This window comes from Podarcis pityusensis, assembly GCF_964106645.2.
Source record: "Podarcis pityusensis genome assembly, chromosome: 5".
Classification (NCBI taxonomy): Eukaryota; Metazoa; Chordata; class Lepidosauria; order Squamata; family Lacertidae; genus Podarcis; species Podarcis pityusensis.
The window spans coordinates 98,515,383-98,541,740 of record NC_138032.1 but is presented as its reverse complement, the minus strand read 5'-3'; the positions used below and the strand labels follow the sequence as shown (position 1 = coordinate 98,541,740).

At 43.0% G+C, this 26,358-nt stretch overlaps 1 protein-coding gene and 1 long non-coding RNA gene across 3 annotated transcripts in view; one reads left to right on the top strand and one right to left on the bottom strand.

Annotated features, from left to right (window-relative positions):
- Positions 1-26,358, bottom strand: part of ETV6 (ETS variant transcription factor 6) — a 156,031-nt gene that overhangs the window by 62,557 nt on the left and 67,116 nt on the right. The gene's annotated exons all lie outside the window — the stretch shown is intronic.
- LOC308477316 lies at positions 3,623-20,650 on the top strand. Its single transcript, XR_013986479.1, has 3 exons — positions 3,623-4,452; positions 17,877-18,047; positions 19,729-20,650. It is a non-coding gene; the product is annotated as an uncharacterized lncRNA (long non-coding RNA).

Here is a 26,358-nt window from a genome sequence, read left to right as displayed (position 1 = left end):
CTAGGTTACATCAACAAAAGTCTAGTGTTCAGATCAAGGGAAGTAATAGTACCATTCTATTTTGCCTTGGACAAAATATAAAGACTTGCTGGAAAATAAAACCCCAAGGTGGCTTTCACCTTTGGAAGCTAAGGCCCGAAAAAGACCCAATATGGAGGCCAAATGGCCAAAATATTGGGAAATTCTAGAAAAAGATGGAGACAATTGGAAACTGCAGAGTTTGGAGAAAATGAAGGATAAAGTGCGAGACTGGTTACATTACGCTCAGATTAAAGAAGTTTTTAAAAATGACAAGAAATTAGGGTTCCAGGTGGAGAAATCGAAAATAGAAACAGAATTGTTAGAACCTAAGAGTAAGGTACTTTCAAGGATGTATAACTTGCTGTTAAAATGGAACACACAAGACGAAATGGTTAAATCGGCTATGATAAGGTGGGCACAGGACATTGGGCATAATATTATGTTTGAGGACTGGGAAAGGTTGTGGAGTACTGGATTGAAATTTACTGCATGTAACGCTTTGAAAGAAAATGTAATGAAAATGATATATAGATGGTATATGACCCCAGTCAAACTTGCAAAAATTTACCACCTGACTGACAATAAGTGTTGGAAATGTAAAGAGTGTGAAGGAACATTCTTCCACTTCTGGTGGACTTGCCCTAAAGTGAAGGCGTTCTGGGAAATGATTTATAATGAACTGAAAAAGGTATTTAAATATACCTTCACTAAGAAACCAGAGGCCTTTCTTTTGGGTATTGTCGGCCAAGGGGTGGTAAAGAAGGACCAGACATTTTTTATGTATGCAACAACAGCAGCAAGGATACTACTCGCAAAGCATTGGAAAGCTCAAGATCTACCCACACTGGAAGAATGGCAGATGCAACTGATAGACTACATGGAACTGGCTGAGATGACCGGCAGAATTCGCGACCTGGGAGAAGAGAGGACTGAGGAGGATTGGAAGAAATTTAAGAATTATTTACAAAAACATTGCAACTTGAGTGAATGCTAAACAGGATGCTAGATCAAAATAACTGAGCACCACTAATTTAGATGATTTTAAGAAAATAAGTGAGATTGAGAAAATATAACTCTTTTTGAGAACTAGAAGATTATGAAACATAGAAGGGATATAAGAATGCAAATAAGATAATAAATTGCTGACAAAATGTTATAACGATGAAAGTGGGAGCGGGAGATGTGAGGAAGTCCAAAGAAAATGTGAAATTATGTTAAGATATATGTTACATTGTCTATTATGTTTATTTCTATTGTAAAACCCAATAAATATTTATAAAAAAAAAAAAAATATTTTGCCTTGGTCAGACTACATCTGGAGTACTGTGTCCAATTCTGGGCATCACAATTTAAGAAGGATGTTGACAAGCTGGAACATGTGCAGAGGAGCATGAACAAGATGATTAAGGGTCCGGAAACCAAGTGCTATGAGAAACAGTTGAGGGAGCTGGGTATGTTTAGCCTGGAAAAGAGGAGACTGAGAGGAGATATGACAGCCATCGTCAAATATCTGAAGGGCTGTCACATGGAGGAGGGAGCATGCTTGTTTTCTCCTGCTCTGGAGGGTAGGACTTGAACCAATGGCTTCAAGTTGCAAGAAAGTAGATTCCGACTAAACATTCGGAAAAACTTTCTGACAGTAAGAGCTGTTCAGCAGTGAACAGACTCCCACGAGAGGTGGTGGCCTCTCCTTCCTTGGAGGTTTTTAAAAAGAGGTTGGGTGGCCATCTGTCATGGATGCTTCAGCTGAGATTCCTATTTTGCAGGGGGTTGGACAAGATGACCTGTAGGTCCTCTCCAACTCTATGTTTCTATGAATGAAGGCTGAGACACCCAATGCCAGGGGCAGGCATCCTGCCCTTACTGCAACATAGTTTTGCAATTTTCCACAGAGAAATGAACATTAGCTGCCATAGGCAAAAGTCAAGGGATGCACTGAGTGATATCACTGGTGGTAATGGGAAAGTAGAGAACCCCAACCTTTAAAAAAGCAACCCTGGAGCATAGCTGTCTCCTGCTTCTTGAACATTGCTCAAGAATGTTGGGGAAAGCATCTTAGAGTCCCTGATCTAGGCACACAAATGCAATGACGCTGCCCAACCAAGTGCAAGCCTGGTCTCACCTAGAAGCATCTTCTGGATGCTTCTTACTCTTTTCTCTTAGGGAACAATGAAGGTGATAAGGGAAATGGACCACTCCCCTTAAAAATAAAAGCTCAACCGAAGTGTTGCTAATGAGCATGGTCTTTAGACAATTCCATCAGCATGAGCTTTGAACTGTTTAATCTGCCAATCAACAAAACAAGGCAACAGCACTCCTGCAGCATACCCAGGTAGGAGTTGGGCTCTTCTCTCTCTCTCTTGTAAAGTGCTCTGAAACCCATTTACAAAAATCTGAGGTTAAATAAATAAATAAATAACCCTCCCATCTTGCTGGGTTTCCTCTGCCACTCTGGGTAGCTTACAGCATATATCAAACATTAAATATATATCGTATATCAAACATTAAAAAACAAAATATCCTATATTAGAAACAAACAAACCAATAAATCAATAGAAACCAACAACAACAACAACAAACAGTTTACAGTTATACCCAAATTAAAATAACCACCAACCCCAACTAAACATTTAACCAATATAAACCTGACAAAAACAAAACAGAGAAACCAAAATTAGAACCGTTTAAAACAGTTTAAAACATTTTAGGCATTTGCCCCAACCCAAGAGTTGTTCCAGTAACTTCCCTCTAGCCTTGAGGAGTCTCTTTTAGGAAGGACACAAATCAGTGTGAAGGTAAGTACAAATATGTATCCATGAATACAAGGGAATAATACAAAAATGAAATTAAAACAACAGTGGCAATGTATTTTTTTTTTTTAAACGTACTGTGTATTTTGGGACTATGGACCACAATAAAGTTGTGTGTGTGTGTGTGTGTGTGAAAATAAAAAAAATACAGTGCCATGCATTCCAAATTCTAGCATAATAGGATGGTGGATTTTTACTCTTGTTGCTAACATAAAAAAGTGAGTGCCAAGTCAAAAAATTATTTGGGTTTTTTAATAGCATGAAGAAATATCATTTTGAGGCTAAATATCACACCTGTGGTCCAATGGCACACATTATAAGTCTCTCCAGTGTTTGGGCAATGTCAATCTGTCTGCAATGAACAAGTGGTCAATTAATTGTTTAGCTTTTTTTTAATATTTCAATATCCAAGTGTTTTTAGCTTCCTTCCATAAAGGGAAGCAAATGCTTCAGTAAATGGAAAGCCAGATGATGATCCCAGACAAAGCCACTAAAAGAACAAACTTTGTTGAAAAACTTTGAAATGTAATAAATTTAAAGATAGAAAACAAATCTTATATGTATGGGTAACCCTGGAAGATGTTTGGAGAAGGAAAGGCATTGCTTTGCTGCCAACTTTGGTAATCTTCAGGCAACCTTTGAAGCTTGATAATCCCCATTGGCAGTCTGGCCCCTTTGTTCTGAAACTAGATCTAAAGAGAAGAACTGAGAGCCTGAATCACTTCCATCATCATCCAGCATTTTACAGGATTTGCAGCTGGATAATTCCCCATTGAATGGTTGTTCCCCATTGCACACCAGGGAGTATTACTGCTTGATGCAATGCACCAGCCAATGGTGAAGGCTGCCTCACCATCTCTCCACCATAATATGGAACTGGGCACTTGCTTGCCTGGGAAGTCTCACAAAAGCCCAGTTCTACCAACAACAGCTTGCTGGTAATGAACTGGGTTCAATTCCTGGGAGTTCTGTTACTGCAAGGCATAGAGGTGCTCTCCTGGTTAAGTGTTGCTGAGAGGTGGCTGCCAGAACCCTCCTCCATAGCTTTCGGGACAATGGAAGTTGTGCGGCTGGTAATATTGCTGTGTGTGGATACTTGGGCTGTTTCCCAGATTGCTGCTTGGACTTCTTCTTCTGTCACAGCGGCTATAAGGAGCTGTAGCTCAGCTCCTAGTCATTATTTTGGAACCAGTCCGCTTTGTTCTGGCTCTTCTGTGCACGCAATCTTCCTCGACTCTGATGCACCTTGCCAGTGCCTCCCTGGTCTCGTATCTGGGGTACACATTATCTTAAAATGTCTTTTTCAGAAACTCGATGTGGACTTCCTTATAAATGGTCCTTTGCTGCCTTTCTCCTCTAACTTTGGAGTGGCTTCCTTCTTGATTGGTGGTTTTCATCCTGCAAAAACTCTGCCTCACTCTCTTCTGAGATGGTTTTCCCTTGAAAATGGACACTTGTTCGCCCAGGATCACTCTGATGACTCGATCATTTAGTATACCACTAAATTTGTGACCTGAGCAGTAAGACTATCCAGAGAGAAGCAGCAAAGAGGAAGAAGGATCAAGTAGGGTTAATGGATTACAGCTTCAATGTATGAAGAGCCCTCCACCACTGTTCCCTGGTGCGTAAGAGAGCTGAAAGTTAACAACAAAACAGTAGTAGATAGATGCCCGCCAGAGACATCTTTGGAATGTCTGTCAGGTTAGTGAGAAACAGTGCAAGGGCTGGACCTGAGCGAAGACTTCAGTTCAGAAACCAACCATTCAGTTCTGTTGAGAGCAGACTGGGATGGAAAGAGGAATTTGGCCCTTGATATAAACAGAGAGTTAACTAGACAAAGGGGACATCCTTATTCCTTAGTAACTATACCAAGTTTAAAGTGGGTGGGTGGGGGAGTTATGCATTAATCTGTTCTTGACCTTTTGGGATGAGACAGTCTGCAAATGGAACTATATCAATAACTGGTCATTATCAAATGAACTGTACCAATAAGAGCAGCATACTAATTTAATAAATAATGATGATGATATCTTCATATCTAGGGTTGCCATATGTCTGGGATTTCCCAAACATGTCCTCTTTTGGGGGGCCAGGATGCCCCTCCAGGTGGATTTTGGCACTGTACATTAAATGTCCAGGGTTTTTTGGGGGGATTGTTTATTTTATTGGGGGGTGGGGGGGACACGCATGCCACCGAAGGGTGGGAGAGGGCAGGCGCTCTTCCGGGCCAGCCCCTCTCTGCCCCCTTCATGCTCTGCGGCCTTTCCGGTCCTGCCTGGGCCTTCTCCAGCAGCGGTGGCAGCCCCCAACAGCTGCTCAAGCTGCACTGGAGGGCAAGGGCTAGTCAGGACCAGAGGGCCACAGAGTGACAAGCCTCCCTGCCCAGGCACAACCTTGCTGTTGGCCACTTGGAGGCCGAGGGCCGGGGGGGGCCTCCCCCTGGCACCGGCAAGCAGGAGCCTCGCACAAAAAGGGTCCTGGAAAACCATGTGACTGGGAGCAGGTGCTGGAAAGGAGTGCGGAAACAACAGGATAAAAAAAACTCTACTTCGTTGCGGCCTCCGTGTTAAGGGCAGGTCTGTCTGGGAAGGCCATTTTCAAAATATGGCAACCCTATCACATCTCTTGCCAAAACAGTAATGACGGAAGATGTGGATTCTCCTATCTATCAGTTCTCTAGCCCTGCTGTCCATCCATGGGAAGCAGATCTCCAGGTGCAACACCCGGCAGGTGAGGGAGGGTTGGCCAAGAGGCCTGGGAAGCAAACAGACAGGAGGAGCAGGGGTTGCCTCTGCTGTGTTGCTCTGGCACATGTCCAGAGTAAGAGATGCCAATCCAGTTTTCAAACGTGTTGCTACTTGTATTCATGAACAGAAAGTAATGTGTGTGGATTATGAAATCTTCAACGTGCTGGAGAAGGAAGTGTCCCCCTTTCCCCTGCTTAAAGCCCCTTGTATTGATTGAGGAGGAAGAGAGTTATTTGCTTAGCTTTCTCAACACCTGAAGAAATATGCAGCTATTCAAATGTGTAGCAAAGGATTCAGTTCCTCCATTTGCTCAGATCGTTTCTCAGGATTGTGTAATTTAGCCTAGGGAAAGTTCCCAGTTTGCACAACTCTGGTCAGTTGTTATGTATAAAATATGTAGATGGATGGTTTGCAATGGAAAAGAAAGAATCATCTGGTGGATACAGGCAGAAAAATCTAGCATTTTTCTTTTTGCTGATTACAAATGAGACCTTGAAGGTCATGCTTAATTCTAGGAGAATCTGTTGGGGTCATATTTACACCACGCATTTAAAGCACATTTATACCACTTTAATATATTGAGATCAATATACTGAGATCCAGTAGTCACTTTCATAGAATCACAGAATCATAGAATCATAGAGTTGGAAGAGACCACAAGGGCCATCAAGTCCAACCCCCTGCCAAGCAGGAAACACCATCAGAGCACTCCTGACATATGGTTGTCAAGCCTCTGCTTAAAGACCTCCAAAGAAGGAGACTCCACCACACTCCTTGGCAGCAAATTCCACTGTCAAACAGCTCTTACTGTCAGGAAGTTCTTCCTAATGTTTAGGTGGAATCTTCTTTCTTGTAGTTTGGATCCATTGCTCCGTGTCCGCTTCTCTGGAGCAGCAGAAAACAACCTTTCTCCCTCCTCTATGTGACATCCTTTTATATATTTGAACATGGCTATCATATCACCCCTTAACCTCCTCTTCTCCAGGCTAAACATGCCCAGCTCCCTTAGCCGTTCCTCATAAGGCATCGTTTCCAGGCCTTTGACCATTTTGGTTGCCCTCCTCTGGACACGTTCCAGTTTGTCAGTGTCCTTCTTGAACTGTGGTGCCCAGAACTGGACACAGTACTCCAGGTGAGGTCTGACCAGAGCAGAATACAGTGGCACTATTACTTCCCTTGATCTAGATGCTATATTCCTATTGATGCAGCCCAGCATTGCATTGGCTTTTTTAGCTGCCGCGTCACACTGTTGGCTCATGTCAAGTTTGTGGTCAACCAAGACTCCTAGATCCTTTTCACATGTACTGCTCTCAAGCCAGGTGTCACCCATCTTGTATTTGTGCCTCTCATTTTTTTTGCCCAAGTGCAATACTTTACATTTCTCCCTGTTAAAATTCATCTTGTTTGTTTTGGCCCAGTTCTCTAATCTGTCAAGGTCGTTTTGAAGTGTGATCCTGTCCTCTGGGGTGTTAGCCACCCCTCCCAGTTTGGTGTCATCTGCAAATTTGATCAGGATGCCCTTGAGTCCATCATCCAAGTCATTGATAAAAGATGTTGAATAAGACCGGGCCCAAGACAGAACCCTGTGGCACCCCACTAGTCACTCTTCACTTTGACTGTATTCTTTTCTCTGCCTGCTAAAAATGTTCTTGTTTAGATAAGCCTAAACAGATGCTTGAAAGTTGAGGTAATTCTAATCTGATTAGTAGTTTATGTTTTAAGGTATGGTTGTGAATTTTTCCTGATATTGCTGTTGTTGTTATTAATTTATATACCGTCCTTCATCAAAGGAAATCAGAGCAGCTCACAAGATAAAAATACAAGATAAAAGCACAAATAGTTAAAACAGAAACATATAACACCGGTCCTGAAAGACCTACATTGGTTCCCAGTACATTCCCGAGCACAATTCAAAGTGTTGGTGCTGACCTTGAAAGCCCTAAACAGCTTCAGCCCAGTATACCTGAAGGAGCGTCTCCACCCACATCATCCAGTCTGGACACTGAAGTCCAGCACCGAGGGCCTCCTGGTAGTTCCCTCCCTGCGAGAAGTGAGGTTACAGGGAACCAGGCAGAGGGCCTTCTTGGTAGTGGCGCCCGCCCTGTGAAACACCCTCCCATCAGATGTCAAGGAAATAAACAACTACAGTGGTACCTCGGGTTACAGACGCTTCAGGTTACACACTCCGCTAACCCAGAAATAGTACCTTGGGTTAAGAACTTTGCTTCAGGATGAGAACAGAAATTGCGCAGCAGTGGCGCGGCGGCAGCGGGAGGCCCCATTAGCTAAAGTGGTGCTTCAGGTTAAGAACAGTTTCAGGTTAAGAACAGACCTCCGGAACGAATTAAGTTCTTAATCCGAGGTACCACTGTATCTGACTTTTAGAAGACATCTGAAAGCAGCCCTGTTTAGGGAAGTTTTTAATGTTTGAAGTTTTATGAAGTTTGAAGATGATGATGATGATGATGATGGGAGCTGCCCAGAGTGGCTGGGGAAACCTAGTCAGATGGGCGGGATATAAATAATAAGGTATTATTATTATTATTATTATTATTATTATTATTATTACAACCCTCTCTCCTGTAAACATATTTGGCAGCAGAAGTGACAGCGGCCTGCGAGTCCTCAGTGGCAGTGGCAGTGGCAGCCTGCAAGGACTTGCAGTGGCCACGACACAATCAGTGGGGCTTGCAAGGCCTTAGCCAGGTGGCGAGAAGTGGCAGTGACCTGCAAGTCCTCCTGGTGGTGGTAGAAGTTGCGGCAGCCTATATCAGCGAGGCCTTGCAGACCGCCTCCATCTCTGCTGCCGCTACCGCAAGGCCTTGCAGGCCACCACTACTGCAAGCGCCCCGACAGGGCCTCGCAGGCTGCTGATTATTGTGCCACTTATGGCTGCCACCGCTTCTGCCCCCCGGCCATTGTTGATTCTGCCACCGCAAGGCTGCTGCCGCTTCTGCCGCTTGCAGTCTGGCAGTCCCTGATTATTTATATTCACTATGACTCAACACCGTACTTTGGATTGTCCTGAATACCACCATTTGGTAGCCAATCCCAAAACAAAAAATCCTGTTTGGATGCAATTTGGCTTGCCTGCTAACGAAAGTGACCATGAGGTGATTGGTAATATCATCATTTATCAATTTTAGACCTTTAAGCAGTAACAGTTCCCAGGACACTATCCTGTTCACCTCTGTGTAGTTCCTATCAATATATCATAATATTTAGCTGATATTGAAAACCAGATATCGCCCAGCCCTAGGAGGTACACATAGAGGATGAGCACAAGGTCTGGTCAGTTTATATAGGGAGAGATGATCCAGTACTGAACCATTTAAGGCTTTGTAAGTCAAAATTGGGCTCGGAAGGCAATTGTCAGCCAGTGCAGTCAGACCACGATTGGTGTAACATGCACAAACTGTCCTGTCGCAGTGAGCAACCTCGCCACTGAATTCGGCACTAACTGAAATTTCCAAACTGCCTTCAGAGTCAGCCCTATGTATAATATGGTGCATTAAGCCAGCTTTGAGTTTGTTTGTTTGTTTACAATCAAGCAGTGTATAATTTTTATGAAATAAATAGCTAAAATAAATAGTAATTGCTTCCTCGAAGAATACCGGGAACTGCAGTTTAGCCCTCACAGAACTACAATTCCCAGCACCCTGAACAAACTAAGGTTCCCAGAGTTCTTTGGGGAATGCCATGTACTGTAAATTATTGTATGGATGTAACAACCCAGATCCTATGTACAGTGGACCCTCTGGATATGAATGTAATTCGTTCCAGGGGTTCGTATGTACCCCCAAAAATCCGGAAGTAGAGGCGTTGCTTCTGCACATGTGCGCGGCGCACAGAGTGCTTCTGTGCATGCGTGCGCGGCGAAACCCAGAAGAATACACTTCCGGGTTTTCCGGGTTCACAACCTGAAAATTATGTTACCCGAAGGTAACATAACCTGAGGGTCCACACACCTCTCTTTAGCCATCTCTATTATCAATTATAGTATGCTACAAGTTTCATGCCAGATATATTAAAGCAAAGAACATATTATGAAATAAATACCTATGAATAAATTCTCTTAACTGAACTGCATTCTGCAATGTTGATACATTACAGACTACAGAAACTATTAATAAGCCAGCATCTGAAGCCACGGTTGGCTTGTTTGAAGGCCATTAGGGACAGTTCTCGGTTCTAATATAATGGGAAGCTATGCTTAACTGTAGCATCTTGGATCGTCTTCCTACTTGTGTGACAGGAAGGGCAAAGCAGGAACATGAAGCTTGTTCACATCTGTTTATGAAGCTGAGATATGATCATGTGACCATGGCTAATGTATATATATATATAAAAAGACTGTACACATTTACTGGAGACATGCAGCCCTAAACCAGCATGCATAATATTGCAATCTCAAAATCTTAGCATGAGCATTCTGCAAAATATATTGGACATATGGATATCTATCCTGAATTATTAGGCTTCTAGAATTTCCAGTCTACTGAAGAGAGGTGGCTTCAGAAGTTTAATCACAGATTACTGTGCTTTTTGTTTTGGTTTCTTCTTCTTCAAAGTATTTCCTGATTTTGACAGTAGCATTTTCCTACTAAACAGGGGGTTTCCTTTGTTTGCATCTTTTTTCACCTCAGTGTCATGAAATGATGAAAAGCAAACTTTGTGGAAGTTCTGATACTTTAGATACAACTGGAACTCAGAATAGAATACCGAGAATGCCAACCTTCTTTTTTGTGTTTTTATATGAAAACATTTCTAGCCCCCAAACCTGCAAAAAATAAGTTGGGAGAGACAAGCAAAAGGTTAAAAGAAGCAGAAGGAAAGCAATCAGCTACCTCTCTATTCAGTTTTTCTTTGCTCATATTTTCAGAGTCTACATTTCTGAGATTTTTGAAGGTCTGGCTCACTTTTTCCATAATGGTGGGAACAATACTGGCAGGGTCCTGGCCAGCTTCCTAGCAAGGGCTGGTTCAAGAGACCACAGCTACACCTAGAATCATAGAATCATAGAGTTGGAAGAGACCACAAGGGCCATCGAGTCCAACCCCCTGCCAAGCAGGAAACAGGAAACCTCTCCATCAAGAGATGCAATGTCACCTGCTAGTTTCCAGATACAATTCACAGTGCTGGCTTTGACATTTACGGATCTCCATGAACAGGATACCTGCCATAAGTAAAAGTTGTTTTTGCAGGTTAACATGCCTACTCCTCTAGGGGTACCTGTTAAGGCAATTTAGGGGGTCAACTGAGCAGATAAAATTGCTTTATACTGAGTAGGTCTTTCACAGGCCTGATGCCTAAGCATTTTTAAGCTGAGCAGTTCTGGGGGTTGAACCAAAAAAGCACCATGCAATGTCCCCTCCATGCCCTTTGGAATGAGAATCGAGAAAGGAGCTGTCTTCAAACAGACAGACTTTGCATTAGTCAATAGTATGTCAACAGCTGCCTTTTCCAGGAAATGTGCAACCAGGGCACTCCCTCTACCCACATTAGAGTCTTCTTTCACATTTTTGCATGACTAACTTCCTCAGAAAGGAAATTTCCCTCAAGCAAAACACCAGTTGTTCCTTTGAATAGTTCATCTGGTCATAACAAGGCAATATGTGTTAAAAGAGAGAGAGAAAAGACCCCATTTCTCATCAGGCCTTTCAGAAATACCTGCAGAAAGCTTTACTAGATGCATTTGAAGCAGACACTAATTTTCAGACATCTAGGGACAGCTTTGCACATCATAGTTTTCAGAATACACTTTAAGTGCATTTTAAGTGTACACTTCACATATAGTGCAGAATGTGAATACAACACAAATGTATTACAAAGAGAAACTTGTCATATAGTTGTTATTGACTGCACTTCCCTGATGAGTTCACACTTGGTGGCAAATGTGGGTTTGCCTCTGGGGCATGTGAAATAACATTCAAAGCAGTAACTACATTATTCAACTCTAAACCTAATTCCATAATTACGAAATTCAAATTCTAAAGACCAGATAAATTTCCTTACATTTATCTGTCATACATAACTATTTTTGCATTTGAAATGTCCTGCTCTAAATACTGTATGTGTGTACATATATGTGCTTATAGAGTTCTCTTCTGAATCAGTGATTGGTTAAAGAACAGGAAGCAGAGAGTAGGGACTTTTCTCACAATGGAAGGGTGTAAGACGTCCACACCACCACATCTAATGCTTCCCTCAGAGAATCCTGGGAACAGTAGTTTACCCCTCACAGAACTGCAATTCCTAGCACCCTTAACAAACTAGGAAGTAAGGAGCTTTGCATTTACTTCCCCAAAGCCCACAGCTCACAGAACGATACACTGGGCTACAATTTTTTACTTTTTGATTTCTACAACTGATTTAGGGTATTTTTGCAACTGATTTAGGGTATTTTTGCACTGCTGAATCAGGAAATGGCATCCGTTTCTCTCCATCAGGTCAGGTTTACTGTAAACTGAATGGTGGGTATTGATAAAGGTAAGTACGCGTAAATTGCATGTTGCTTCACCATTTTTCAAACTTCAGGGCTTGAACTTCCGTTTCTTGGAACTCCTGGAATGCTCAGCGGCAGGGAGGTCTCTCTTCAGAGTCCAACAGTAGTCAGCCATCATGACTGTGTCCCAGCGACCCTTGATACCTGGTCTCCATCTCTTTCATGTCCTGATGGAATCTCTCCCCCTGCTTGTCACTCATTGAACCCAGGTTCTCAGGAAACCGGTCCATATGTGAAAATAGGTAGTGCATCTTGACGCTCATGTTGCAGCCCAGGTTTCTGAAAGCAGTCAGCATGTTGTTGACAAGTTCTGCGTAGTTTCTGGCCTTATTGTTGCCAAGTTCTTCACTACCAGAACAAATGCCTTCCAAGCTTCCAGTTCCACTTCGTTCATTGACTTTCCGAACTCTGGATCTCTGATGAGCTGACGGATCTGAGGACCGTCAAAGATGCCAGCTTTCAACTTCTCCATGGTCAATCCTGGAAAAGCCTGGCACAAGTAAGTGAAGCAGTCACCATCCTTGTCCAGAGCCTTGGTGAACTGCTTGATTAAGCTGAGCTTGATGTGCAGCGGTGGGAAGAGTATTCTGTCTCTGTTCACCAGAAGGTCGTTGATGACGTTCCTTTTTTTGCAAGGCACCAATTCCTCCCGCACAAGCCAGTCCTTCTTCGTGTAATGCTGAGCACGGTCCCTACTATCCCACATGCACAGAAAATATGGGTACTTGGTGAAGCCAGACTGTTGTCCCAACAAAACGTTCACCATCTTCAGGTCAACACAAATAAACCACTTATGCTGATCATAACCAATTTTCTCCAGCACATACTTCACCGCTTCATAGTTCTCCTTCAGTGTACTCGAGTGAGCCAGGGGTATAGAGGCAAACTGGTTGCCGTTGTGTAGCAGAACACATTTCAGTGATCGCTTGCTGCTGTCAATGAACAGTCTCCAATCTTTGGGTTCATACTGTGGCACTCCAAGCTTGAGCAGAAGCTGCGCAATATCTGCACAGTACACCAAGTCCTTCTCTTCCGAGAAAAAACAGAGGGACTCTTGATGCCTGTTGTGGAAGAAGCTGATGCGAGCACTGTCAGAGAGGAGGTTTTTTTCCTTCAATCTGGATGCCAACAGTTTGGCAGAGTCCTTTGACAAGCTGAGGTCGCGAACTAGATCATTCAACTCCTTTTGGGAAAATGGATGTGGAGCATCATCTTCAAGAACCACTTCTTCTTCATGTCCTTCAACACTGGAGGCATCTTCATCACTAATGTCAGGAAGTTCTCCGAAGATAGGCACTGGAATTTCATCACAATGAGCTACAGGACGACGTGCTGATTGAAGATCAGGATACTTCGTGGGGCAGCTGCCCCATTAACTTAGTTTTGATCCCCCAACTTTATGCTTTGCTGCACCAATTTATGGAAGATTTCAAGGTTTTATGACTTCAAACTAATCCCTTTTCGACATAATCACCCAGAACTATCGGACCTGAATACTTCTTGTCATTAAAATAATCATTTCCAATCAAAACAATTATTCAACATGCCATTTTACCCCCACCTGTGATTCAGGTAGGTAGCCGTGTTGGTCTAACGCAGTAGAAATATACAAATATATATATATAAATTAAAAAATTGTCTAGTAGCACCTTAGAGACCAACTAAGTTTGTTCTTGGTACAGTGGTACCTTGGGTTACAGTCGCTTCAGGTTGCAGACGCTTCAGGTTACAGACTCTGCTAACCCAGAAATAGTACGTCGGGTTAAGAACTTTGCTTCAGAATGAGAACAGAAATTGTGTGACAGCAGCACAGCAGCAGTGGGAGGCCCCATTAGCTAAAGTGGTACCTCAGGTTAAGAACAGTTTCAGGTTAAGAACAGACCTCCAGAACGAATTAAATTCTTAACCTGAGGTACCACTGTATAAGCTTTCGTGTGCATGCACACTTCTTCAGATGGTGCTACTAGACAATTTTTTTAAAAAAAATTATATATATTTCATAAAAGTATGATGACAACAAAAACCTTATACTAGCCTTGGAGACTGACAAACATAGAGATCCATCCCTCCTCCAGGGCTGACAACATTTTTATGCTGGTTGCCCAGGCTGGACTGTGCTCAATTCCTCCTCTGCCAGCCTGCTCACTTGCCGGCCTGCAGTTCCTTATCACCAATGGTCAGCAGATTAGTCCATAAAAAGCAAGTCCTTTTATAGTCAAAAGGGTCTATGTGAGGAGAGTGGGGTGTGGAAGTCAGGTATGTATGGCAATGAACTAGACATGTGCCTCAGGCAGAGCTGGCCCATCAATGAGGCAGAGTGACGCAACTGCCTCAGGTGGTGGAAGTACTAGATGCAGCGCCCCGTTTGCCCACTGCTTCTCTTGGCAAAAGGGAAGGACTGCGCCTGGCCTCAGGTTGAAGTTTGGTGTAACAAGTTTATAAATGCTGGAGTCAAACTACTGCCCTAGGACTTTTGAGTCACGTGGTGGAAATAGCCAAACAAATTAAGAACAGTTCATAAAGGAAACCAGTATTTCTTTGGTAGGGAAAAAGGGAAAGGTTTACCTTGTGCAGATTTGCTTTTATTGAGAAGGTTCTTTCACAAAAGACATTTGCTCTTGATTGAAAATGAGTCAGACAAAGAAGCCATATTTAACTAGAACCATCAGCAGGTAATTGCTAACAAGGGAGAAACTGAGATCACAGTCAAGGGGCGTCTGTGGGAAGGATATGCTTGAAGCCTCAGAGTGAATCCTGTCAGGAGAGAAGCATTTTATTTTCATCCTGCGCGGGAGTGGAATGGTGCATGGGCTGAGCTCATTTGATAGCTGTTTTGAAGGGAATTGGACTGCTATGTCTTTAATTTGTCATTCCATTATGAACTCTTTCCCCATCCAATAAGCCTTCAAGTCAGGAAGCTATGTCTGCCCACACAGGAAATTCCTTTGCAGCAACTTCCCCAAAAAGGAAATTTCCCTCAGAAGTGTGGCCTTTGAGCGGAGGCTGTTTGAAGAGATTTCTTTTTTTCTTTTTCTTTTTTGCAAGCTCAACCTACGCTGCTGCTGGTTCTGCAGCCAGAATTTGGGAATGAACAGGTCCTCTTTCAGACAGGGCAAGCAGCCCCCCCCCCCCACCGTTACCCATGATTGTTTGCCCACAAACCTCTCCCTTCCTCCACAGACAGCACTTTTTAAAAAGTAAGTCCACCTCAAACTCTCTCTCTCTCTCTCTGGAAAAGTCTTTGCACAAGCAGTGTTGGCTGGGATTTTAGGAAAGTGAAAAAGGAGAAATAATAGCAATGATGAAGCAGGGAAACGGGGAGAATATCCTACATGCTAATCCCCTGCTTTGAAATCAGGAACAAAGAACCCTGTGCTTAGCACACTGACAAATTGATTGTAAAACAACTTACGGACAGGCAAATGTGTTTAGGATTGGAGCCAAATTGTTCCATTATATTTCCTAAGATCTGGCAGGACAGCATTTTGGAGTCAGCTTTCGGGGTTGTTGCTTTTTTAGTGTGTGTGTGTGTGTGTGTGTGTGTGTGTGTGTGTAAAGTGCAGTGTGGTTTTATTTTAAATAAACTTTCACATTGAGGAACTTTATTTTTAAAATGGGATTCTTTTGAAAGGGGAGCTAAAAGAGGGGAGCAAACCTATAAAAACTATTCTCACAGTCCTCTTGTGAATCTTGTTGAGAGCCAACACTTAATGAATAACAGAAAACATTTTATGAAGCACCTTAGTACAAGCAATATAACCAGATGCACTGCCAGACTTACAGTAAGTTGCAATTTTCCCATTTCAGGTCAGAAAACAAGTGTCTCTCCCAGCATTCAGTAAATGATACAAAGATAAGGAAACTATTCATAATCTATAGGTTTTTAAAAATATATATACAGTTGCAGTTTTTTGTGATTTCATTGAAGATTGCAGAACCAGGGGTAGGAGTTATCCTTTATCTTTTGCTCAATCTACACCACCCCCTTCAGAATTTTCATAGTTTCTATCAATCTCTTCTGCCTTCCTTTGCAACATTTCATACAATACATCACAGCCATTGTTACGCATTTCATTCAAATACACAAACACTTCATCCATTTGTGGAAACATGCCAGTTTTAGGACCCCTTGCGCCTATGGAAATACAATACACTGACAGCACATGCACTGAGAATTCTCCACTCACAGCTTGCAATGCACGTGCGAGAAATGCGTATCCACAATGCCACCTTGTTGCTCTGTTTAAGTAGCGGGGAGAAACACAATTATATCATGCAACAATTACATAATGAAAGGTAATTAACCAATTTTTGGGACTGAAAAAACAGGGTGTGGCAATTATGCGGTGAAATATGGTATTCTGTTGATCAAAAAATCTTCTCCCCTTTCAGGATCTCATTGCCTCACACTCTTGGCACATCTTTTCTTTGACTGAACCATGGTTTTCTCTTTCCAGTTCCCCAACTCCTTCCACCCACTATATCCCACTCTCACAACCATGGAGACTTCTTCTTTCTTACACAGCACTCTTGCTAATATGCACTCCATTTGTCATGTTCTCTCTCTCCTTCTAAGACGCTTCTGAACACCCTGTCCCTAATCTCATCAACTATGGAAAACCAAAAAGTAACTCTTTTAATATTTTTGCAGGCTTTCTTTTTTCAAAATGTGCACACCATACCTGATTTTCAGCACATCATACTCATGCATTACAGTTAATATTGGATTGATAACAGGCTTCTTTTTAGCATATACAGTGGTACCTCAGGTTAAGTACTTAATTTGTTGCGGAGGTCTGTTCTTAACCTGAAACTGTTCTTAACCTGAGGTACAACTTTAGCTAATGGGGCCTCCTGCTGCCGCCGCACCACTACTGCGCAATTTCTGTTCTCATCCTGAAGCAAAGTTCTTAACCCGAGGTACTATTTCTGGGTTAGCGGAGTCTGTAACCTGAAGTGTCTGTAACCTGAAGCATATGTAACCCGAGATACCACTGTATTTGTATCCATGAAGGCTTTAAACTTGCTTTAAGTAAAATTAAAGCAGAGACCCTTAGGACTCTGAATTCTGCCTGCAATGCTGTAATCTGGGATATTCTGCACTTGTATGGCAGCACAGCATATATATGGCTTGGATTGCCTTCTCCTCATGAAATGGAATCATAAATACTGTAGTAGAGTCAGTGAGAATAAAACGAAAAGCCTGGGCCCAAACCACAAAAAGGTCACAGAGATGTTTTTAAAGAAGCTGGATATTAACTCCAGTGCCTTACACAGGAAAAAAGAGGGAACAAGAAGTAACGGCATGAGTGGGGAATTTTGAAAAGATATCTCTGCCAAGTCATTAGAGGGAAGTGAAAACCAGCAAAAAGTGCAAATACTGAAAGGGGTAGTTGGCTTCGAGGAAATGAAAGAGAGAGAATAAGCTTGGTATTCTTGCAAATCAAGAAATTCATTTACCATCATCAGAAACTGCACCAAGACCCATTCAACATGCACTGCCTTTCAGACTTCTCCCTATTTGAATTTTATTTCTGTTGTTGAAGAACCAATGAAGTACTAGGTAGTTAGTTGTATTACAAGTAAGGGAAATTATATCCAGAATGATCCACCAAGTCACTTAGTTGTTTAGCTTTTTGTGGCTTAAAAAACAAATTCTCTTAAGGCAAACTTTATATGAAAGTTGGGGTTGAACTTTTAAAATGTATTACTGCAGCAGCTTTCATATTGTTGGATTACGATCTTAAAGTTTTTTGTGGAATGATTAGAGCTCTAGATCTTCCTTGCTTCCAGAGAGGATCAGAAGGTAGCAAGGACAGAGAAATATACAAGTGACCTTGTGATGGGGAAGTCTATGCTCTAAATGGCTTCTGGCCTTCCTTTCCTGCACCTTGTTCGCATGCAATGCTGAAACATGCTTCACCACTATCTGCGTGAGCAGGAAGGAGCCACCATGAGACTGGGGTTTGTATGTTGCCTCTCTTCCCTCCTTCACCAGCATTTGTTTTAATTTTAGTTTATCCTGAAATTTTGTCTAGACATAAGGTCCAGCAATCATGATTTAAAATTCTGGCCACTTTCAAAGCAAGCCACCACAGTAATTGAGGACTCAACTGCATTCCTTATAAGCGAGGATGTTACAATCAGGGCTTTTTTCTGCCGGAACTCAGTTCCAGCACCTCTCAGGTGGGAGCCATTGCCATTACTGTATAAGAGAACAAGGGAGATGTTCACAGTGAGTTCCGGCACCTCTTGTGCTAGAAAAATAGCACTGGATAAATATTAATAATATTAATTGTACCATAAGCGTTGAGGAAGCATCTTGACACTCATGGTAGAATTAATATCAAAGAAAAGTGAAATGGGATTTGAAGACAAAGCATCTTTTGGGAAATGTGTGCATTTTTTAAATAACAAGGTAACTGAGTCAAGTTGCTGAACTGCATGTGTTGTTGTTGTAGTGTGCTTGTGTGTTATATTAAATATATATGCACTAAATATCTTCAGTGAATATATATATATATATATATATATATATATATATGGAAATTAAATTCTGTGGGGGAAGTTGCTCTCCAAGGATTAAAAGAAAGAATATATACTGCTCATATTCTCTTAACAGCATTTATAACCATGGGGAAGAATTGCCCCTTCAGCCTCCTTCCTATTTTTATTATTATTATTATTATTATTATTATTATTATTATTAATAGTAGTAGTAGTAAAAGTATATTAATATACTGCCCTATACCCACAGGTCTCAGGGTGGTTCACAACATAATTGCCTGAACAAAATACTCATTGAGGGGTACACTAGCACCCTTTCAAAAGTCATCTATTTGTTTTACAAATAGAAGCTTATGGAAATTGTCCTACTGAGACTCTTGTACATGGGTAGGCAAACTAAGGCCCGGGGGCCTGATCCAGCCCAATCACCTTCTACATCTGGCCCGCATGTTTTTACATGAGTAGAATGTGTCCTTTTATTTAAAATGCATCTCTGGGTTATTTGTGGGGCATAGGAATTCGTTCATCCCCCCCCCCCAAAAAAGTCTGCTGACCTCTGCTCTTGTCTCAGGTGTGGGGCACCTGTGGAGCTGCAGGTGCTGTTGAACCCTTTCTCACTTCAGCCCCAGCCAGTACTGGCCAAACGTCAGGGATGACAGAAGCTTTAGTCCAGTGGCCTCTAGACAGCCACCAGCTCCCCATCTCTCCTCTGTTTGAAGACTTCAGCAGTTCTTCTATTCTCCAATCCTTTTGTTCTGTTGTGCTTTGAAAATTCTCTTCAGGACAGAGTGGTTCTTACTTTCTAAACTTGGTAAGGAGAGGCTGGTTTAAATATCATTCCACTGCTCTGCTGGCTGGAGCTGACGGAAATGGTCTTTAAAGCTCAGCATCAAAGCATTTGCTTCATAAGCTGGAAAGCCTCACGTCTTGTGCCAGCAAAAACCTCTCCCCATAATTAATTAATACTGTATTAATTGTGCATGTTCTGTGGAAATGAAGAAACATGGTGGGAAAAGCCCTCTACGCAGGTTTGGGGGAGGGGGGCGGACAAAACAAAAAAGGGTTCTCTCAAAAAGGATTGTAGAGGAAAACCTGTCAAGAAGTCCACACAAAGATAGTAAAACTATGCCTTTCTTAGGACCAACCAAAAAGAAAAAAAGAGTGAGCAATTTTACCAGAACTCTACTTCAGACTGCATGTTTCCTTTAAAAAGGGTGCAGTGAGGAGAAGAAAAATATGGAGATTATGCTGCAACCTGCACTGTAATGAACAGAAACACACCAGCACATCAGATTTCGTGTTACTCATTTTATCCACTTAGCAAGATAAACAACAGAGTAAACAGCTCTACAACAAGGATAACTTGTAAAAGGAAAACCTGTGCTTCTAATCCAAAAGCCATTCTCTCTTTAGAGGAACGTCAGTAAATAAATCTCCCTTCATTTTCAAAATTAACACACACAGAGAGTTATTTATAGCTGCCTTTACTGGAGCTACTTCCTTATCAGGAAGCATGTAGCTGGGAACTGGTGTCTGCCTTCCTTGAAAATTCTTTCCAGAGACACAGAAACCCAAAAAGGGAAATTTCCCTTCAAATACAGTGGGGGTTTTGTTGCTGTTGGCTTTAAGAAAAGAGGGGTTGGGAGGGGGGGTTTTATACCAGGCTGTATATAATGACCCAAAGCTCAGAGAAAACATTAAAATGTTCTTTTTAAAACTGAGACTGATCCAACTTTCTTGTTTTGAAATTAATTTGGACTTAAAATGCTTCATGTTGGCTCGATTACACCAGTGACAGGCTCCACATCAAGTTTAATTGTACACTACATTTTCAGTGTTTTAAGAACAATTCATGAGAAATAGAATTATCAGCTTAACAGTGGGTGTTTCTGCAATAATTCTTTTTTCACTCTTTACAGCATTACTTAACACACACACATAGGTGCCACCCATCGTCGATATACTCAGCATGCCAGCAGTGGCGGAGCATATGCCCACGCTGCCCTGCAGCCGGGGGCGGAGCAAGCCGCCCACGGGGATGGAGCGAGCTGCGCATGGCGGACATTTGGCGCGCCGCCTGCCCGTGACTCCCAAGCCCCTCCTAAGCTGTCAAAACAAAGGGGGAGGGGGAGTGCCGCCAGCAAAGTGGCGCAGCTCCCCCACTTACCCCAACAGCTCGGGGTAGGCTTGGGAGTCACAGGCGCACCAAATGTCACCCCCCTCGGTGGGGGCACCCGGGGTGGTCCGCCCCCCTCCTATGCCCCTGCATGCCAGAAGGACTTCAATTCAGGAGTTAGTACAGAATGTAGAAAAGCAATTCAAATGACACCCAGTGGCAATGCACAGCATGAAGGCTTTCCTCACTGAAAAGTAGATTCAGAAAGGCCTGTAGCATATAAATCTAATAAAACTGAAACAACACAGTGCAGACTCCAGAAAAAAGCCTGAAACAGTATCCAGTTAAGGCATGGAAGCAAGCTTTTGAAATAACCTCTCAATTAGGTTTGATGGCTACCAAGAGGTCACTGCTCCAGTAAGAATTGTATGATGTACTGCACAGGCACTTCTTAAAAATTCCTGCTCATGAATTTAAAAATGGGTGTAGGGGAACAGTTTGGGAAGGGAGTGAACTCTCTCCTTCCCCCTCAGCTTCCAAAATGTTCAACAACTGAGGCGCGGCTTCCTATTGGTTGTAGGAGCTTCCTGCACTCAAGTGGAAGCCACGTCGGACATTCGGCTTCTGAAAAACGTTCGAAAACTGGAGCATTTACTTTCGGGTTTTTGAAGTTCAGGAGTTGAAATGTTCCAAAACAGAGGCGTTCAGGAGCCGAGCTTTGACTGTACAGGCATTCACTCCTCATGCAACTACCACTGTGTAAGGGAAAGAGCTGGACTGCACTTGCTGACCGTGCAGGGTTCTAAATTGTGCAGGAACCTCCAATGGGGGACTAGCAAGAGGTAGCCTCTCTCTTCCCCTCATGCAATGGTAACAGGCAATAATGTTTGCCTAGGGCTCTGGTCTGCTCCCAGCTGGGCTGGGAGAAAAGTGCCTGAAGCATCCCCTTTAGACGCTTTGCTTTAGGCACAAAAAGGGCAGGCAGATGAACAACTGTAGGTGCCTCTGCCACGCCTAGGTTGGCCCTCAGGAGTGCAGCCTCTGGAGACCACAGCAGAGCCCATTCACTCATAGGGACCTGAGTGGTTTTGCTGACCCTGCTCCTCAAACACTGCACACACTCTGCTTGGAACAGTTCCTCAACAACCACACATTTCAGTATGCAGGCAGTAAACTAACACACATGTCAACAAGAAGCAAATCTGCTCTAAGTGCCAACTGAAGTAGGTCTTTGACTCTGGGTCAGCATATCAGTTCATTTCAGATCCAGGAACTCCTCATCACCCATATATGGGGAAACTGAAGCCCACTGCACTGGACCAGAACAGCAAGAATTCTTTCCTAGCCACTTTCCACTTCACCAGAATGTTTTGGTTGCTTCTTACTTCCCAAGGGCTTGATAGTGTGACAGAGGCAGGGCAGCAAGTACAAATTAATACAGGCCTACCTCAGAGATATTGGGAGTTCGGTTCCAGACCACTGCAATAAAACAAGTTACACTTTTTTGGTTTTGTTTCCCAGGGCATATAAAAGTTATGTTTATACTATACTGTGGTCTATTTAGCCAGGCCCCACCTGGCTGCAGGGTCGGGAGGGGGAAAACCTAGCTCTAGCCCAAGCCAGCTCCACTCCCAGGGCCAGAAGAGGGGCAGTGGGGGGGGGGGGCTTCCTTCCCCTGGAAGTGGCCAGGCTGCCTGCAGCTGTAAGGAGCAATATCTGTGAAGTGCAATAAAGCAAAGTATAATAAAATGAGGTGTGCCTGCATGTGGTCACATAGAATCTGCTGTTGACTTTTGCTGTGAGAGGTACATATACAGTAAGTGATCTGATGAATGAGAAACTGGAATGGTCACAAGCCTGTCTACTTTATTGCCCCACCTATTTTTATAAAGCACTGGAGCGCCTCAGCTAAAAATATTCAGCCAGAAAACCAATGGAACATTTTTGGCCCAAAAATGGCACCCCATCAAAACTAGACAGGGACACTTCTAGGTTTGGGAGGGATGATCTTCCTGCTGTGAACTCCACTTGCTCAGTGGCTCCCTCCCTTTGGGCAGTGGCAATTGGGCTCAGAAAGCAAATTCATCACTATCACCTAGAAGAAGAAGGTAGCAAGCAAGCAAGCAAGCAAGCGGAGGTAAGTAAGCAAACAATCTGCAGTGGCAGATGCTTTGGCAGGGAGGCATGTGAACAAGCCACAGCAGAGCTGTATGGAGCAGCAGTGGCTCTGACCCCCCCCCCCCCATGCACCTGGGCAGGCACACATGCAGAGGAGGAGGGCCCACCAATCCAAGGGTGCCCAAATCTCTCAGGCAGTCCAGTTGTAATTGATGGTGGCTGGTGGCTGGTCCTCAGCAGTGGTTGCCCCAACGGTGTCAACTCTAAGGCCGGGTCCTAAGCACCTATGAATCCCATCCTACTCCCACATTTTATACTTACACACTGGCTGTGACAGCCCCTCTTAGCTCTGCCCACCTCCAATAACAGCTATAGCTTGAAAGGGCTGCATCTGGCACATGAAGTCCTGGGCTTGTTCACGCTTAGCAGGGTCCCACCAGATTACAGTCAGTAAACACAGAAGTGGGGAGAGAAGGTGTGTGCCTTTAACTGCTCAAGAGAAAGCCTCTGGAGCCATGATATGCCACAGTTCCCTGGATGTATGTATGAATCCAGGGTCTATAGAAATAAATGATTATAGGCTATTCCCCATTTGTGCATTCCGAGTCATTGTGTGGGTCGACAGAGTGAATGTAAACCCAGCCCAGCCCCCTTCTGGTATAGACAAATGACTATATGCAGTGTCTTGCAGAACAGCAATAAGAATAAAATATTGGTGCAGCCTCTCAAATAAGCACACAGAGTTACTAGCTAACAACAACAAAATAATTACTAGCCCATCTGTCACAGCCCCACAGCCCCAAAAAAGGGTTGGCCGTTTTTGCCACAGCTGCAGCCTGGAAGAAAAACTGTCTGCCTTGTCTTCTGGAAGCATTTGCCAACCACAACATGTGATGGGTTGTATGCAAATTGGTACTAGCAGTCATGTCTAGCTCTAATTAATGATTCTGAAAATTACAACACAAATAGGAAAACCCGTTTTTAATTATACTAATTTTCTTTTTATAAGTGGTGGGAAACAATAGATCAAAACAATTACAACTTTGCAATTAGAAAATTATCAGTGACAGTTAAAATGAATTCCTCTCAATATGCCTGACTTAAGGAGGACTTCAGGCACATCTTTTTACACTTCAGAGAGGTCCAAACCAGGCCTACCTCAACCACTGCTACTACGACCCGAGATCAGTGTTTCCCAAACTGTGGCTTGCGACCCACAAACCACCACCAAATAATAACTACTTTTAATCCTTAACTGAAATGATGAATACCTCTTCCAACTTCTTGTTTTCTTGGCATATTCTTAATGTTGTGTTGATACTTACAACTGAATGTCAGAATGCCACTCCCACTCCAAATGGCCTAGAGTGGTTTATCCTCAGGGAGGATAAGGAAAGGCAAGTGAGGTTTTCTAGCCCTGTACCAAAAGGCCAGGTGATATATGCTTTATAATCCAGGCACTGCCCTCAGACCACTCTTCTTTTTCTTCTTCACCGCACCTTCCGCCACAGAATGGGCTTTGCTAGCTGCCCTTTGGAGGCCCAGTAGGAATTTGGTGGGGAAGCAGGAAGTCCCTGATTGGCCTTTGGAGATCTTACTTTTTGTGTACTTCATGCTGCTGGAAAATACTAATTGGGTTTGCAGCAGCATATACATTAATCTAGGCAGATGAGAGAAAATTTTAAAAACTGGTTGTTAAAAAACAGAAAAACACCTGAGGCATTACTAGGTTAACTTTCTTCAGTCACTTTCTGCTACCTTTGGCTTTGTGGCCCTCCTGGTGCCCTTTAGGGTTGGCATGCACACTTTGGCAAACGTTGGACAGCAGGGAGGGAGCATTTACCTCCAATTCTTTGCCGTGTTTGTAGGTGTAAATCCGCCAAGGAGAAAGAAAGGACCTGCCTCTACCTGATTCTTCCTTGCTATACGGACCACTTGCCCTGATGATTTGGTTTAATTGGTTTTTGCAGATCTTCTCATTTTATTATATTACATTTAATAAAATAGAACCATTTTAACACTTAACTTGCCTCTCAAGTTATTTCAGAGTCTGATGGCAAAGGCTTGAGTCTCACAATTTAACACTGGGGAGCTGCTCTCTGGCGGAAGAACTGCTGACCGTTTACTGCAAAGTGTGTGGACAGAATTGTTTCAAGCAGCTATTACAATTTGTGTCTGATGCATGTAGGATTAGTTAATAGATAAGCCAAGAGTGATTTGAAATTTGCTTAGTCAAAATAATAAATACTATCTTTATCAATAATGATCTGAGCCTATGCCTGACAATCACCAACCCCTGCATAAATGTACTAGTTGCAAAATAGAAGCTCAGTGATCCCACTGACACCTGCCTACACACACACACACACACACACACACACACACAGTTTGTATAACCATATGTTTTTAGAGTAATTTTTGTAGCTTATGAAGCAATATCCTGCAATCAGATGCCTGGTTTTCTTACATTCCCATAAACAAAACTGTGAATAACTTTGTAAGTGCTACAATTGTGTAAACTTTTGCTTGGATGTCTCAAGCAATGGTTGCAAAACAGGCAGTATTGAAATTAAACTGTACAAAACTTTTGGCTACCGGAGGTCTAAAGTCCAAAATTCATGTGCCAGTAAGACAAGAAGTCACCACACCAAAAAGTCTGGTAACCACTGCCCTAGACAGCTCTTATAGTCTAGGGCTGGTTTCTCTTCCACTCGCACCCAAAAAGGTTGGCCTGCTTTTCTCTCCTCCAAAACCCACAGCCCTCTCCCGCTTGCTCTCACTTTCAGAATCTCTTAGATGTCTTTAACTGCACCATTCACTAGTGGAGAACTGTGTTAGAAAACAAACCCCAGCCTGTAAGCATGTGCCTATGAAATGCCTTAACCCATAAACACAGTTAAGTAATTGATCTTCAGTACATACATTGCTATGCTATATGGGAACAAAAGAAATAAAAACTCCAATGCTGGGTTACATTTACTGCGAAGGCCATGGAAAAAGAGAGCAAAATAGAATTCTACCCCATCCTTTCCATCCTCCATGTACTTGTTAAAAATCAATGATTCAAACACACTTGCGATTTGGCACTACATCCAGTGCTTCTAAGGGAAGGGTTTTTGCTTACCTGTTTCTGGCAAACACTACAAAGTGCCCTCATATACTTTTTGGGCATTTCCAAGAAGAAATTGCCCCAGGGTATTCCACACACCACGTGAGAAAGCACTTAATGATACATGGTAAGACCATCTTGTGCAATAGCACAAAGAAACCAAAATTCTGGCAGCATTTCCCCCCTTGGGCTGATTGAGTGGGGAGAGGAGGCAGTTTCAGGGCATCATTACAGATAATGAGCTGAGGTTAAAAAAGTTAAAATGGGACATTGAAAAGGGACAAGAGGAAGTCTGGAAATCCAAATAACCCAACAGATTAAAGCACAGTGCTAAGGGGGCATAGCTTCTTAAGCGCAAGCTTTCACTCCTGCAATCTGTCCCAAACACCTGGTGCCCAACAGATAATGAGGGACTCCCATCAGCC